The sequence below is a fragment of the Lithobates pipiens genome, unplaced genomic scaffold (assembly GCF_037356315.1).
Source record: "Lithobates pipiens isolate NorthernLeopardFrog02 unplaced genomic scaffold, aLitPip1_a1.2 Scaffold_22, whole genome shotgun sequence".
NCBI lineage: Eukaryota > Metazoa > Chordata > Amphibia > Anura > Ranidae > Lithobates > Lithobates pipiens.
In genome coordinates, this window is record NW_027507784.1 from 13,373,773 (window position 1) to 13,390,130 (window position 16,358).

The following is a 16,358-nucleotide window of genomic DNA, read 5'->3' on the forward strand; positions in this document are numbered from 1 at the left end:
TATTTGTAGTTGTGTTCTTCGTGGATTTACTGGTTTGGAATTACAGTCACCCTTTGGGTCTACATGCAATATATTAAATTAGAACTGTCAGCAAAACCCGAACCGCCCCCCCCCCCCCCCACAGGTTCGGTTCGCACCAGAACTCCCGAACATGGAAAAAGTTCAGAACTGAACCGCAAAACCCTATTAAAGTCCATGGGACCTGACCATGAAGAATCAAAAGTCCCCAGTTTTAAGGCTTTTATGTAAGCTATTGGCCCTAAAAAAGGGTATTGGGGGCTGGGTACTGCCCTGGGGGGGGGGGGGGGGGGACATGTCTCAATGCAAAAAAAAACTTTTTTAAAAAAAGATTGTTTTTACAGGAGCAGTCATTTTAATGATGCTTAAAATGAAACAATAAAAATGAGAAATTCCTTTAAATATAGTGCCCGGGAGGGGGGGGGGGGTCTGCCTGTAAAGTGGTGCATCCCTGCCATGTATAGAACCTGCTGCAGCAAAACTGACATTTATATGGGAGAAGAAAATGACATTTAAATTGCTGGCAATACAATACCACTGCCAGCAATAGAATTTTTTTTTTTTTTTTTTTTAAATAGTGCCCGGTGGGGGGGTGGGGGGGGGGTCTGCCTGTAAAGTGGTGCATCCCTACCATGTATAGAACCTGCTGCAGCAAAACTGACATTTATATGGGAGAAGAAAATGACATTTAAATTGCTGGCAATAAAATACCACTGCCAGCAATAGAAAAATGTTTTTTTTTTTTTTTTAAAGTGGCGTGGGTGCAGGCCCTTTGGGTCTGGTATGGATTAAGGGGAACCCCACTCCCCCCCCAAAAAAAAAAAAAAAAGGTGTAGGGTCTCCCCCAAAATCCACGCCAGATCCTTATCCAAGCATGCAGCCCCCCCTCCCTCCTCCGAGCCAGGCTGTGTGCTTTCATAGACACATGAAGCACAGCTCGACCCTGACCCCGTCAGAGATTAACTCAAGCCAGGCACAGTGCCCGGATCGATCTACAAAAAAAAAAAAACACGTTTTCCTTTACAACCACTCTAATTGGTGTTAAGTCTTTACAAATGTTGTTGCTCTTTTTATTTATTTTTTATTTTTTTATTTTTTTATGTGCACCCCTTTCATTTATTGCACCTTTTGCTACTATATTCCAGAAACAAATACAAAATTGCAGACAAGAAGAGACAGTTACAAGGTGAAGAACTTCTGAGGTTGGAACACAAATCAGTGACCGGGCTTGGATAATTCCGAGAGCGGAATAACGGCACCTTCAAAATGGTTTATCTCAAGTTCCAAAACCTGTTCTACACCTTTTGTGTCATCGCAGAGCCAAAATAGACTCCCGGTAAACCAGAAGAATTGGATTTCTGAAAGCTGCTGTAAAAGAAATGCTTGTCTGTAGTATTCACCCTGAAGGGGTCATTGTTTTTATTTGACAGATGACAAGTGTCAAACTCGTTCTCTGGATTAATAGATTAAAGCGAACTGACTGTTCAAGGGAAACTGGGAGGGAAACTGCATTTCTAAAGAAAGAAAAATACCATCACATTGCTGAGGAAACTCCCCAGCTTAAGTCTGGGAAGAAACCAAACACTTTTAGAAGTAAAAAACAAAAAAAAAACAAAAAAAAAAAAAATTATTTCTCAATTTAGGCCAATATGTATTCTTCTACATATTTTTTGGTAAAAATAAAATAAAAAAAATAATAAAATAAAAAATAAAATCGCAATAAGCGTTTGGTTTGCACAAAATGTATAGCGTCTTCAAAATAGGGGATAGATTTATGGCATTTTTATTTATTTATTTTTATTAGTAATGGCAGCGATCTGCGATTTTTTATCGTGACTGCGGCATTGCGGCGGACACATCGGACACTTGACACAAATTTTGGAACCATTGTCATTTATACAGTGATCAGTGCTATAAGAATGCACCGATTACTGTATAAATGACACTGGCAGGGAAGAAGTTAAACACTAGGGGGCGATCAAGGGGTTAAGTGTGTCCTAGGGAGGGATTCTAACTATAGAGGGGATGGGCTACCACTGACATGACATCGATCCCTCCTCCCGATGGCAGGGAGCGGTGATCTCTGTCCTGTTACTAGGCAGAACAGGGAAATGCCTTCTTTACATCTACCCGGCATCTACCCGACGCGATCGCAGGACACCGGCGGACATCGAGTCCACGGGACCCGTGGGCATGGTCACGAAGTACGCGGCTGGCACGCGCGCGCCCACAATGCTGCATCTTAAAGGGGATGTACCTGTACACCCATTTGCGCAGCCGTGCTATTGTGCCAACGTATACCGGTCAGCACTGGTCGGCAAGCCAGCCAATAAGGATGAAATAAGTCGACCCACAGACTGCAGCAGTTTTGGTCTAAGGGCTCTTAAAGCAATTGGGCTTTCACATTGGGACTGCAGATGAGGCTTCTTTAAAGCACTTTTTTTAACGCTAAAGCGCTTGAAAAACACCTGAAAAACGCCTGAAAAAGCCCCAGTGTGAAAGGGGTCTAAAGGAAGCAAAGCATTTCCTCTGACAAATGTTACTGTATAACCTAAAGCATAGAGATTGGTGGTTTAGCTGTCATGCTGCGTCAAGCAGTATTAGGCTGTGCCTTCACGTGTGGACTGTTGCAGAGACCGAGGTCCCCAGTGGTAGGTGACATTTTCTGACTCCGGAATAGACCAGACAATGAACATCTTATGGAACGTATTGTCCGTTTCTATGTTTTAGGTTTTCATTTGACGGAGATGAGCAGGGCTGCTGATAGGGGGGGACCACCAGTCCTCCTGTAGGGGGCCCCGGCACACAGAGGGGCCCGAACAGCAAGAGGAATCAGTGTTGTCAATATGTCGATATGAGGAGCAATTACAGAAAGATACCCTGTGCGGCTCTCTGCAGCAGATAAAAGCTGGTTTCTCTCCCTCCCACCAGCTTTTAGCTGCTGCAGGGAGAGACACAGGGCATTGTTCCTGTAATTGGTTCCCCCTCCCTGTTCTATTATAAAAGGGCTCATTTACGCAGGTTCTCTGTTATGTTTGTGTAGGCTGTATGGGGCCCCGTGATTTCTAACAGCAGCCCTGGAGATGAGGTTCCCCGACACCAATGCAAATCTGCTCCTAGTGTTGTGCCCCATGCACGCGATCGGCCTTTCCGACAACAAAACCGTGGATTTTTGTTCGAAGGGTGTTGGCTCCAACTTGTCTTGCAAACACACGGTCACACAAATGTTGGCCAACAATTACGAACGTGGGAACGCGGTGACGTGCAAGACGTACGACGAGCCGAGAAAAAGGAAGTTCAATAGCCGGTGCGGCTCCTTCTGCTTTATTCCGAGCATGCGTAGACTTTTGCCCAAAGAACTTGTGTACACACGATCGGAAATTCTGACAACAAAAGTTTTGTTGGTGGAAAATTTGAGAACCTGCTAGCCAACATTTGTTGGAGGAAAGTCCAACAAATGGTCAGACTTTCAGCCAAACAAGCTCACATCCAACATTTGTTGTCGGAAAATCCAATCGTGTGTACGAGGCACAAGACTGACAAGCATTGATCAAAGCGCTAGACCTTACCCCTTCACCCCCAATCATTGCAGTGGTGCGTCGGGTATTACAGGAGACTTCTGCTGATACTTTAAGGTTTCCCAGAGATGGGCTTTAATCCAAGGCACACCACCACCCACCATATGACACTGCCCTGGCCTGCCAACAGATCACATCATGCTGTGGTTTGCAGACCTAATTCCCACTGACGTGATGGACAGAACCTTCACTAGAAAATATGCTGTGACTGATGTGCTAAAAAGGAAGTTCAATAGCCAGTGCGGCTCCTCCTGCTTGATTCTGAGTATGCGTAGACTTTTGCCCAAAGAACTTGTATACACGCGACCGGACTTTCCGGCAGACAAAGTCTGACGGTCTTCCCGATGGACTTTCGGCAGACTTTTTGAATGAACGGACTTGGACACACACAATCACACCAAAGTCTGACTGATTCGACCGCGATGACGTACGACCGGACTAGAATAAGGAAGTTCATAGCCAGTAGCCAATAGCTGCCCTAGCGTTGGTTTTTGTCTGTCAGACCAGCATACAGACGAACAGATTTTTCGACCGGACTCGAGCCCGTCGCAAAGATTTGAAACATGTTCTCGGCCTTTTGGCTAAGATCAAGTGTAGTATCTGTTCTTATCAGTCTCCAGAGGAGATGTCTCTCCCGAGGTGGGGAGGGCTGATGCAAATCCAATGGTGTCATTGCACCTGGAAGGGCAGTTTCGGTAGGGGTCAGCATCTGGCATCCAAGACGGTGTCAGTGGGGTCGGAGTCTGAGCCATCTGGAAGGGTGCTCCTGGTGAGGATGGGTACTGCATCTTGGGTCTGATCCAGAGGGTCGGGTTCCTGGGCTTCTGGCCTAGATTGGGGTGGCTCTAGCTCCGGACAGTTTTTCGGGAGGGAACACCGTGTCCGAACTGCAAAGCGGGGAGGAACGCTAGTACCTCTGGATGTAATTAGGTAGAAGGAACGGAAGCGGAGATTAGCTTGTTGAGGGGCAGGCTCTCCCCAGGCTTCCTGAACTCCATGCCTTCCTGACCGGAGTGGGGGCTGCTGTGGTCTGGGCTGTGGGTCAGGGTTGGGGTTTGAAAGCCTATGGAGTATGTGCACCTGGAGTGGCAGTCCAGGGGTGCCTAAATATCTCTGTGAGTGAGGGTCACTTTGATTTTGGGCACCAAGGACACTACACCGTGAAACAACACGTGGCGGCACAGTGGTGTAGTGGTTAGCACTCTCATCTCGCAGTAAGAAGGGTCGCTGGTTCAAATCCCAACCACGACACTACCTGCCTGGAGTTTCCATGTTCTCCCTGTGCCTGCGTGGGTTTCCACCGGGTACTCCGGATTCCTCCCACACTCCAAAGACATGTAGGTAGGCTAATTGGCTTCTGTCCAAAAAATTGGCCCTAGTTTATGAATGGGGACCTTTGATTGTGGGCTCCTTGAGGGTAGGGACCGATGTGAGTGTGTGATGTAAAATGTACAGGGATAGGGATAATGGTAGACACTCACTCAGGTTGAGCTGGATGGACTGGTGTCTTTATTCAACCTTACTAACTAGGTAACACGCTTTTTTAGCACCTGCCTCTTGGGCCGGGCCTTTTGGCTGGGACCAGAGGAATTTTTTTTTATTCCTGGCCGGAGGGCCTGGTCATTGTTTCACACAATGGCCACCTTTTTCACTCTCCTCTTCACTATCCCTTCCCCACTTTATTTCATTTATTTCTTTTGTGCGTTGTCACGTCTTTTGTTTGTCACTGCACGTGTGAGAGTAGGGTCGCAGGTCCTCGGGCCTGTCCTGAAAGTCTGGGGAGGGGTGGACATGACCTTTTGGCTTAGTTCGCCCTCTCTCAGGGTTGGGAGTCTCCCTTCGGGGGAGCCTCACCTAGTATTTGGTTGGGTCTGTTTCGGCAGACCTTCCAAAGAACGGGGTCCGCCTGGTTTCGGCCAGAAGGACCAAGTTTTTAAGTGTTCTTGTCCCTGTCTGGAGCCTAATGCCCCAGGGGGATTCAGGACTCAGTCCCTTCTTTCATCTAATCCCTCCTTTCTTCTTCACAGAGCGCCCCTTTTCCCTCCCTCTCTCTCCATGTCAGTGCAGGCTGTCGGCGGATAGCCGGAGAAGAAGGCGCCAAGGCCCTCTGATTTCAGAGGGCTTGTGTATCCGCTCCACTTTTTGTGTCCCTCTTTAGGTGTGTGCACATTTTTTAATGCACCGGGTGAAAGTTTTTGAGTATGTTTTGCACGCCACAGGATTTCAATAAAAAAACATATTCTAAATCTAAAGTCCGTCTGATTTTTTTCGACAGCAAAAGGTCAGGTGAAGCCCACACACCATTGAATTGTCCAATGGATTTGTTCCGTCTGACCTTTGCTTTGCGTGTGTAGAAGTCATTCGTTTACAAGCAACACCTTTTTTTTTATTTTTTTACATTTTTTGCTGTAATAAAGAATGAGGCCTCACCCATGGGAGTTATGTGATGAAGCTGGGGTGTGTGAATAAAGAAAGGATTTAAAAAGGTGCATCTTCGTGATGTGGTGGGGCGGCAGCTGACACAGAGAAGTAATATACCAAACGTATAAATAATCTTAAGAAAAAAAAAGCGTGCAGTGCCAAAAGTAAGTGAACAGCAATGAAATGTGAATACTGTGTTATAAATTGAAATAAAGTCTAATTTTTTTTTTTTTTGCAGTTTAGCACTTTTTTTTTCTTTTTTTTTTTTTATTGTTGATTTTCATTCAAGATTGGATTTATATATATTTTTTTTTTTTCACTTTAATTTTTTTTTTTTTGCAGTTTAGCACTTTTTTTTCTTTTTTTTTTTTTAAAGTGAAAAAAAATATATATACAAACCCAATCTTGAATGAAAATCAACAATAAAAAAAAAAGAAAAAAAAAATATATGTGAAAAATATAGATTTTCACAGTCCCATGATAAGATCAGCAATATAAACTTACTGGTGAAAAATGTGCACAAAACAATTGGTGGTGACTTGAAAAGTGAAGCGGTGATCCAGTACAGAGCTCCAGAATCATCCACCGCACCCCTGTGAAATGGACACTCGCTGCAAAAATAGGATTTTTATAACAACTTACCTGTAAAATCCTTTTCTTGGAGTACATCACGGGACACAGAGGCTCATAGTACTAAGTGGGTTATATCTCACCTTCAGGTGCTGGACATCAAAGACGTCAGACGTCAAACTAGTTTAGATAGCCTCTCAAAACTGCTCAAATTATGGTGTCTCCTTTAGAGAAATTGCAAGCAGGAAGTGATCCATCTGCCATTTTGCCGGCAAATGGCCCAAGGATCACTTCCTCTTTGCAATTTCTCTAAGGAGACACCGTGATTTGAGCAGTTTTGAGAGGCTATATAAACTAGTTTGATGTCTGACACTAGGCGACCCCTTGATAACGTCCTATTGGACAAAACGCGTTTGGGATGAAACACTAGTGCTGACGTCGGGCCACTGTCCGATACCGGGCCGGCAGTGGCACCTATTGTCATATTCTTTTATGATTCATTTTATTTTGGCTTTTAGGATACAAGTCCAATAAATACTACAACATGGAGACCTCATCTGTCTCGCGGTGAGCTTTATTTACCACAGCTACATCTGGATGGTGTGAATTACTGAACAGCCATTCCCACAACAGATGGCGGATCTACACTCAGTGCGCGTTTGCTGCTGTAACGGCAGCCAGTTTTCTTCATCGTACATCACGGGACACAGAGGCTCATAGTAATTACTAAGTGGGTTATATCTCACCTTCAGGTGCTGGGCACTGGTGTAATCAATTAGACAGGAAGTTTACTCCCTATATAACCCCTCCCCTACAGGGAATACCTCAGTTTTTGTAGCAAAGCAATAAGTGTCCCACAAGAGGGACGGGAGCTCTGTGTCCCATGATGTACTCCAAGAAAAGGATTTTTACAGGCAAGTTGTTCTAAAAATCCTATTTTCTTTATCATACATCACGGGGACACAGAGCACCATAGTCATTACTGTATGGGATGTCCTAAAGCAATGCCTACTGAGGGGGAGGGATACACAAATAAACGCAGATCGCCATCAGACGTGAGGACCTATACTGCTGTTTGCAGTACACTGCGCCAAAAGCGGCATCCTCTTGCCGTCTTACATTCACCTGATAGAAAATTAGTGAACGTATGTATAGAGGACCAAGTAACGACCTTGTAAATTTGAGTCATAAAGGCTTGATAATGCACCGCTCATGAAGCGCTTACTGTCCTGATGAAGTGTACTCTAAAGGAGAAAACATTTTCTTCAAACTGCAAGCCTGAATAATAACTTGACGAATCAACATTAAACCAGTTGATTTAGACACTCTCTGCCCTTTTCCGAGACCTCCTGGTAGCACCAAAAACCTTAGAGCCCGTTCACACTGAGGCAGCACGACGTGCAGCGCGACTGCCTCAGGCGACCGGGATCCGACTTTAGCGGCGGCTTGTGAAATGACTTCTGTATAGAAGTCAATGCAAGTCGTCCCAAAAGTCGTACAGGAACCTTTTCGCTCCGATTAGAATGGTTCCATTGCATAGAGCGGGACGCGACTTGTCAGGCGGCTAAGTCGCCTGACGGGTCACCCCTGTGTGAACCGACCCTAAGTTTTCCATATCTGAGCAATCGCTTCAGATAGGCCTTGACTGCTCTCACTACAACGAGAGAGTGCAACCATTTTAATAGCCGATTTGAACGCTGCCTGCCCATTTTTTTTAGGGCCCTCTAGCAGTACAAACATCAGTTTCCCATATCTGAAATATTCAAATATACCTTCACCGCTCTCACTATATTGAGAGGAAGTAAGAACTTTCCTTCTGCAGAACAAGGTTCTGGCAAAAAGGAAGGTAAGAAGCGTCTTGATTCAAATGACAGCTAGATCCCTTTTAGGAAAAAAAAGGCTAGGCGAGGATTTAACATCACCCTATCCCTAAAATAATTGAGTATGGCACTATAAAAATGAAAGCTGCCAACACTGAAAAACTCTCTTGCGGAGGCTACCGCAACCAAGAACACCAAGTCCCCCCTTTAGGAGGATCAACAGAATATGGTGCATTGGCCCAAGGTGCTGTCCTTGCAAGCCAACAAAACTAAACTGAACCCAAAGGGCACCAGTGCAACCCAACTGGCGGATTTATACGCACTGTCCCTTGTATAAAAGGCTCAGATTAACCACTTGCTTACTGGGCACTTAAACCCCCCTCCTGCCCAGACCAATTTTCAGCTTTCAGCACTGATGCACTTTGAATGACAATTGCGCGGTCATACAACACTGTACCCAAATGAAATTTTTATCATTTTTTTCCCACAAATAGAGCTTTCTTTTGGTGGTATTTAATTACAGCTGGGAGTTTTATTTTTTGCTAAACAAACAAAAAAAGATGCAAAAAAAAAAACATCATGTTTAATAGTTTGTTATAAAATTTTGCAAACAGGTCATTTTTCTCCTTCATTGAAGTGCGCAGATGAGGTGCACTGATAGGCTTCACTGGTGGGCACTGATAGGCTGCACTGGTGGGCACTGGTGGCACGGATAGGCACAGATAAGGCAGTACTGATGGGCACAGATAAGGCGGAACTGATGGGCAAAGATGGGCACAGATAAGATGGCACGGATGGGTGGCACGGATGGGTGGCACTGATAGGTATCACTGATAGATGGGACTGATGGGCACTGATAGGTGGCACTGATAGGCGGCACTGCTGGGCACTGATGGGCGGCACTGATGGGCACTGGTAGAGGACACTGATGGGCACGGATATGTGGCACTGGGGTGCAGCACCGTTGTTGAGGCAGATTGTGGGTGGCACTGTGGGTACTGATGGGTGGCACTGTGGGCACTGCTGGGTGGCACTTACGAGGGGCACTTATTTATTCCTGAGGGGGGCAGGTGGGCACTAGTAAGCTGGCCGTGATCGGGACTGATGTCCCGATCACGGCCGCCGGTGATGGGCTCTTTTTTTCTCCTCGCGCTGTCAGCACGAGGAGGAATAATAGCCGATTACCGGCTCTGTTGTATCACATGATCAGCTGTCGTTGGCTGACAGCTGATCATGTGGTAAGGGGTCGGGATCAACCCCTTGCTCGGATCCGTGATCAGGCGAGTCTCAGACTCGCCGATCACAGAGCGCGCCGCGCAGGCCGCTCGTGCACGGGACGACGTCAATAGACGTAGTCCCGGCAAAGGAGGTCCGCGCTGTAGCCGTCATTTGGCTATAGCGTGGGTCTCAAGTGGTTAAAGAATGTGAAGCAAGCGGCCTTTCAAAACCAATGATAAAGGCAAAGATCTGACCCTTGATGGTATTCGAGCTGGCTTAATTTTTGCCCCCAACTGTAGGAAGGCAAGAATTCTACCTATGACATACCTCCGAGAATGTCATCTTTTGGTTTCATACCAGGAAAAATAGGCCCTCTAGACCCTATAATAAATGGTCCAGAGGCCCGCTTTCTTGCATTAATCAGGGTCGTTACCACTGAACCTGAAAGCCCCCTGATTCTTTAAAATGTGGGCTTCAATAGACAAACTGTTAAATTTCGCAATTGTAAGGCCGGATGGAATACCGGCCCTTTACGAAAGCAAGTCTAGACTAGATGGAAGAGTCCATGGTTTCCCTACTGCCAACCTCACGATCTCTGTATACCAGGATCTTCTGGGCCATGCCGGGCTAGTAGTATTACCAGCTTCCTTTCCACTTTGAACCTACGTAGAAGCCGTGAGAGCAGCTGAACTGGAAGGAACGTATAAATCAGTGAAAAACTGATCCCACTGGCTCACTAGCGCATGTGTCCCATACGTGAGTGAATCCCTAGCCCTTGACACAAAGCTGTCGAACTTCTTGTTGAACCCGGGACACCTAAAATTATCTGGTCAGCAAAAGCCGGGGTGCAGAGGCCATTCTCCCAGGAACAATTGTTGACGGCTCCAGAGAGCTGCCTGTCAGGCTGCGTACACACGCGGGGACTGTTCGCTCAACTTTGTCCGTCAAACAGTTTCAGCGGACAGTCCGCTCAAAATTAGCATGGACGGACTTGCCCACACACGACGAACGAACAGTCCGCTGAAACCGTGCGCGATGACGTGAACGGCACGTACGACGGGACTAGAAAACGACGTCCTATTCACTGCAATGCAAACCTCGGCGTGTAAATCCTTTCTGAGCATGCGCGGAACTTAGTTTGACGAACAAGCCTACACACGAGGGGACTGTTCGCTGAAACAAAGTTTCAGCGGACAGTTTTTCGGAATTTCCGAAAAACTTTGTTCAGCAGACTGTCCGCTGAAACTGTCCGCTGAAGCCCACACACGAGCGGACTGTCCCCCGAAACACTGTTCAGCGGACAAAGTTGAGCGAACAGTCCCCGCGTGTGTACGCGGCCTCAGTTCTCCATTTCATGAAATGAAGATTGTCAATAGGCAAGGTACAAGCTCCTCTGCCCAAACCAGAACATGGCCCACTTCCTTCTGGCCACGTGACTTCTAGTGCCTCCTTGGTAAACGAAGAAAACCACTGATGGGGCATTGTCAGATTGTTCCCTGAGAGAACAATCCTGCAATCTAAAACGCCCAGACCATTAAAGTAGTTGTAAATCCTTACAAACCACTTTGACCTACAGGTAAGCCTAGATTAAGGCTTACCTGTAGGTCCAAGAAATATCTCCCAAACCTATACGGTTTAGGAGATATTTGCCCCGAAGACGGGCACCGCTATCTACGGCGCATGTGCCGTAGACAGCGGCGCACAGGCGCACTGAGCGGGGCATCGTCGATGACGGCAATGCCGCGAGTCTCGGCTCCCGTGCGCATGCGCGGGAGTGACGTCATCGCTGCTCCGGCGAATCACAGCGCCGGAGCAGCGAGACCCACGGAGACCCACCAAAAAGATGGACGCTCAGAACTACAGGGGACAGTGGTGACTTCGCTGGTTCCTGTGTCAGGTAAGTGACACATAATGGACTACTATGCGATGCGATGCGATGCGATGCATAGTAGTCCATTATGCTTTGCCTTTACAGGGAATGAAAGAGGAAGTAAACTCATCAGGGTTTACTTCCTCTTTAAGCCAGACTTACCATCGGAAGTTCTAGAATGTTGACAGTCAAGGCTATCTGAGCTTAACCACTTCCCCTGGGCAGTGGTCTCTTTCAGGACTGGTCTCCATCCCTAGAGGCCAGCCTTCGTAGCCACAACCTCCTAGGTAAATCAGCATAAAGGATCTTCCTTTCTGCCATCTTTGCTGAGGTTCTGGCGTATCCCTGGGACCAGACCCTTTGGATAATGCCTAGGTTAGGCTCTACGTGTTCCAGGCACCCCAGAATAATGTTTATAGCAGCATTGAACGAAAACTGAGCATAGGGAACTACTTTGAATGAAGCCACCTTCCCTAGCACCTTAGAAAAGGAAAAAGTAAGGAACTCTTCCTTGCCTTGACCCCTTTTTGGGCTTAGTCCCAAACACTCCAAGCTCCTTACCGACCACAAGAAAGTACCTTTAGACTGGGATCCCAACCCAGGAGTTCCAGATAATTGGCCATACTGGACCACCTAGGTCCAGCCATGCTACTGGCTAATTTATCAGCATTACGGCTATACCCTGGGCCTTTACCCCAGGCACGGTGGTTAACCCGAAGGGCCAGACCACCAACTGGAAGAGGTGCTGTTCCCCTGCAAATCGCAGACAACCTTTGTAGCCCATGCAAATAAACACATATGCAAACGGCCCATATGTGTATGCAGGGCCGTCTTTAATATTGATTGGACCCTGGGCGAAACTTTTCTTGGGGCCCCTCCATGCAGTTTTGTTCTCCGCCTGCTCCGAGAAATAAAATAAATAGCAGCTAGACTCAAAATCAGTTTACTGAATCAGGCAGCTATTGCAATTGGTTGCCAGAGGTTACAGTGTACTGTTACCACTCACTGACTGGTTGCTAGAGGTTACAGCAAACAACATGGCTCACTGATTAGTTGCTAGAGGTTACAGCACATGATTTCTGCTTGTTGATTGGTTGCTAGAGATTACTGTGGATATGACCTCAGGGGGGCATGATATACATATCAATGTCTCTGGCCGCCCCTATTTACATATGAATGCCTGTAATTTACATGTAAACACAGGGTCTGCAGGTGAGTCACCTTTGCACAACAATAGGACAGAGCTGGGCAGCATTAGTTGCAGCACGTCACACTGCGATATTGGGACAGCACAGGACTAAAACCTCAAGGGAAGAGGGAATTTAAACCAGGATAGTTGGCAAGTATGAGGCAGCTGCTTTGGGCCCCACAATAATGACAGGGCCCAGGGCAGCTGCCCCTTTTGCCCTGCCTTAAAAATGGCCCTGTGTGTATGAGGCCGGTATTAACGCCATATGCCTCTATAGAAGCATGAATTCATACAAATATGTTTTAGGCAAAACAAGAAAAGTGCGCGCTGTATACACCCATACTTAGAACTCGTGTGCTATGGAACAGGCATCTTGCAAGCATGTGTTTTATGAACGTGTTATGCAACATTACACAACATATATCCATGCAGACACGTTATTCCTATGAACAAAAAGGAATCCTGTATATTTAAGGAAAACTTAAAATTAACCACCTACCGACCAGCGCACGCCGATGTACGTCCTATTTTTGAAGAGGGATATCTCGGTAACGGCAGCAGCTGCCGCCACAACCGAGATATCCATCTCTTCAGGCGCCGGTCGGCTGTACGATAACGGTGGTCTCCGCGGCGGATTCGCCGCAAGATCACCGCTATCGGCGGCAGGAGAGGTGCCACCCCCCCTCCCGCCGCCCTCCCGCACCTTCCGGCGATCGGGTCCTTTCATTAGCTGGGTGTGGAGATGAGTGAGGCTAAGATAAGACTCGTCTCTATACCATAGGAGGGCGGAAGCGACGTCAAAACGTCACTTCCGCCCATACCTCTTAAAAGGTTTTTTTTTTTTTAAATGTCATTTTTTTTTTTTTTTTTGCATTTAAATCCAAATATGAGATCTGAGGACTTTTTGACCCCCAAATCTCATATTTAACCACTTGACCACTGGGCACTTAAACACCCTTAATAACCACTAACCAGACCAATTTTCAGCTTTCGGTGCTCTCGCATTTTGAATGACAATTACTCAGTCATGCAACACTGGACCTATATGAAATTTTTGTCCTTTTTTTCACACAAATAGAGCTTTCTTTTGGTGGTATTTAATCACCGCTGGGTTTTTTATTTTTTGTGCTATAAAGGAAAAAATACCGAAAATTCAGTAAAAAAATGAATTTTTCTTTGTTTCTGTTAGAAAATTTAGCAGATTAGTAATTTTTTCTTCATAAATTTTGGCCAAAATTTATACCACTACATATCTTTGGTAAAAATAAGTACAAATTGGTGGATATTATTTGGTATTTGTGAAAGTTATAGAGTCCACAAGCTATGGTGCCAATATCTGAAAATTGATCACACCTGAAGTACTGACGGCCTATTTCAATTCTTGAGACCCTAACATGCCAGAAAAGTACAAATACCCCCCAAATGACCCCTTTTTGGAAAGAAGACATTCCAATGTATTTAGTAAGAGGCATGATGAGTTTTTTGAAGTTGTCATTTTTTCCCACAATTCTTTGCAAAATCAAGATTTTTTTTACTTTTTTTTTTTTTCACAAAATTGTCATATTATCAGGTTATTTCTCACACACAGCATATGCATACCACAAATTACACCCCAAAACACATTTTGCTATTACTCCCGAGTACGGCGATACCACATGTGTGAGACTTTTACACAGTGCGGCCACATACAGAGGCCCAACATGTAGGGAGCGCCATCAGGTGTTCTGGAGCACCCCGGCCAATTCTGACATTTCTCTCCTACATGTAAAAATCATCATTTGTTTGCTAGAAAATTACATAGAACTCCAAAACATTATATATGTTTTTTTAGCAAACACCCTGGAGAATACAATGGTGGTCTTTGCAACTTTTTATCTCACACGGTATTTGCGCAGCAATTTTTCGAATGCTTTTTTTTGGAAAAAAAACAGTTTTGTGCTTAAAAAAAAAAAAAAAACACAGTAAAGTTAGCCCAATTTTTCCATAATGTGAAAGATGAAGTTACGCTGAGTAAATAGATACCTAATATGTCACTCTTCAAAATTGCACACGCTCGTGGAATGGCGCCAAACGTCGCTACTTAAAAATCCCCATAGGCGACGATTAAATTTTTTTTTTACTGGTTATAGGTTTTGAGTTACAGAGGAGGTCTAGGGCTAGAATTATTGCTCTCGCTCTAACGTTCGCAGCGATACCTCACATGTGTGGTTTGAACACCGTTTTCATATGTTAGCGGGACTTACGTATGCGTTCGCTTCTGCATGCGAGCACATGGGGACAGGGGCGCTTTAAAAAAAACATTTTTTTTTTATTGTTCATTTTACTTTATTTATTTTAGTTTGACATTTTTTTCCCCAAAAATAATTTTTTTGATCACTTTTATTCCTATTACAAGGAATGTAAACATCCCTTGTAATAGGAATATGGCATGACAGGTCCTCTTTACAGTGAGATATGGGGTCAATAAGACCCCGCATCTCACCTCTAAGCTGGGAAGCCTGAAAAAAAATAAAAAGATTCTGACTTTGATCGTATTAGCGATTCCGTAGAAGCACCAGAGGGCGGCGGGAGGGGGAGGGGGGGATGTCTATGGCTGGGTATTGCAGGGTATCTCAGAGTATGGCTGGGTATCTCAGAGTATGGCTGGGTATCTCAGAGTATGGCGTTGCAGAGTATTGCGTTGCAGAGCATTGCAGGGTATTGGCGGGTGTTGCAGAGCATTGCAGAGTGTTGCAGGGTATTGGCGGGTGTTGCAGAGCATTGCAGAGTGTTGCAGGGTATTGCAGAGTGTTGCAGGGTATTGGCGGGTGTTGCAGAGCATTGCAGAGTGTTGCAGGGCATTGCAGAGTGTTGCAGGGCATTGCAGAGTGTTGCAAGGCATTGCAGAGTGTTGCAGGGTATTGCAGAGTGTTGCAGGGTATTGCAGAGTGTTGCAAGGTGTTGCAGGGCATTGCGGAGTGTTGCAGGGCATTGCAGAGTGTTGCAAGGTGTTGCAGGGCATTGCGGAGTGTTGCAGGGCGTTGCGGAGTGTTGCAGGGCGTTGCGGAGTGTTGCAGGGCGTTGCGCAGTGTTGCAGGGCATTGCAGAGTGTTGCAGGGCATTGCAGAGTGTTGCAGGGCATTGCAGAGTGTTGCAGGGCATTGCAGAGTGTTGCAAGGTGTTGCAGGGCATTGCGGAGTGTTGCAGGGCGTTGCGGAGTGTTGCAGGGCGTTGCGGAGTGTTGCAGGGCGTTGCGCAGTGTTGCAGGGCATTGCAGAGTGTTGCAGGGCATTGCAGAGTGTTGCAGGGCATTGCAGAGTGTTGCAAGGTGTTGCAGGGCATTGCGGAATGTTGCAGGGCGTTGCGGAGTGTTGCAGGGCGTTGCGGAGTGTTGCAGGGCGTTGCGGAGTATTTCAGGGCGTTGCGGAGTGTTGCAGGGCGTTGCAGAGTGTTGCAGGGCATTGCAGAGTGTTGCAGGGCATTGCAGAGTGTTGCAAGGTGTTGCAGGGCATTGCGGAATGTTGCAGGGCGTTGCGGAGTGTTGCAGGGCGTTGCGGAGTGTTGCAGGGCGTTGCGGAGTATTGCAGGGCATTGCAGAGTGTTGCAGGGCATTGCAGAGTGTTGCAGGGCGTTGCGGAGTGTTGCAGGGCGTTGCGGAGTGTTGCAGGGCATTGCAGAGTGTTGCAGGGCGTTGC

The 16,358-nt window shown here is 46.3% G+C and overlaps 1 protein-coding gene and 1 pseudogene across 1 annotated transcript in view; one reads left to right on the plus strand and one right to left on the minus strand.

Annotated features, from left to right (window-relative positions):
• LOC144000399 (3-oxoacyl-[acyl-carrier-protein] reductase FabG-like) overlaps positions 1-16,358 on the minus strand; it is a 123,964-nt gene that overhangs the window by 20,900 nt on the left and 86,706 nt on the right. The window lies entirely within an intron of this gene.
• On the plus strand, positions 4,158-4,279 carry LOC143925794 (U2 spliceosomal RNA; annotated as a pseudogene).